The 710-nt window shown below is 43.9% G+C and overlaps 1 long non-coding RNA gene across 1 annotated transcript; it reads left to right on the top strand.

Annotated features, from left to right (window-relative positions):
• The first annotated feature begins 282 nt into the window (after positions 1-282).
• Positions 283-710, top strand: LOC107706604 (uncharacterized). Its single transcript, XR_001636163.1, has 2 exons — positions 283-420; positions 593-710. It is a non-coding gene; the product is annotated as an uncharacterized LOC107706604 (long non-coding RNA).

Raw genomic sequence — 710 nt, 5'->3', positions numbered from 1 at the left:
CAGCACCTGGGGAGCAGTTGGGGGTTCGGTGCCTTGCTCAAGGGTGTCACCTTTGGGTTACAAGTCCGACTTTCTAACCATTAGGCCAAGACTGCTCCACAGGCTGCTGTCACTTTAAGAACTAACGCATGGATCCAAAACTCTGACACATCAGATTTTCTCCAATATATCGCTTTACCTCTTGTATATATCAATATATCTTGTTTTCATAATCCTTTTGAAGTCAAACTCAAAATCGAAAATAAAATTAATCGCACAGCCGTAAATTGCAATAATTTTATCCGGTGGGAAAGGGTCTGAAATGGCTCTTTTGATGTTGAAGGTTGCAGACCCCTGCCCTCGGGGGTCACGAGGAGTCACGCTGTATGGATCTTGGGTCTTTGCAGGCCTGGAGAGTGTCACGTAAATTTGCTTTTTCCAGTTTTCGGGCTTCTACTATGGATTTATGCAGTGTCCACGAGGTAGCACTTAACCGTATGTTGCTTAAATGAGTCTTCAGTTCATCGAGACAAAGGAGTTCTCTTTTCCCTTGATTGGATTAGCTACTATCATGTTGAGAGGAAACTAATCCAGACAATGAGGGTGTTGTCAGTTTTACGATCTCGTGATGGCTGTGTGGGGGAATCTTTAGATCCTGTTTTGGGAGTGTGTTTATTCTGCAGCTATTTAGTGGGTCTGTTCCGCAGAGGCCTTACACAATGAAGAACAGA

This window comes from Sinocyclocheilus rhinocerous, unplaced genomic scaffold, assembly GCF_001515625.1.
Source record: "Sinocyclocheilus rhinocerous isolate Xijiao unplaced genomic scaffold, SAMN03320098_v1.1 scaffold18778, whole genome shotgun sequence".
NCBI classification, from domain to species: Eukaryota; Metazoa; Chordata; class Actinopteri; order Cypriniformes; family Cyprinidae; genus Sinocyclocheilus; species Sinocyclocheilus rhinocerous.
This window is presented reverse-complemented; position numbering and strand designations above follow the sequence as displayed.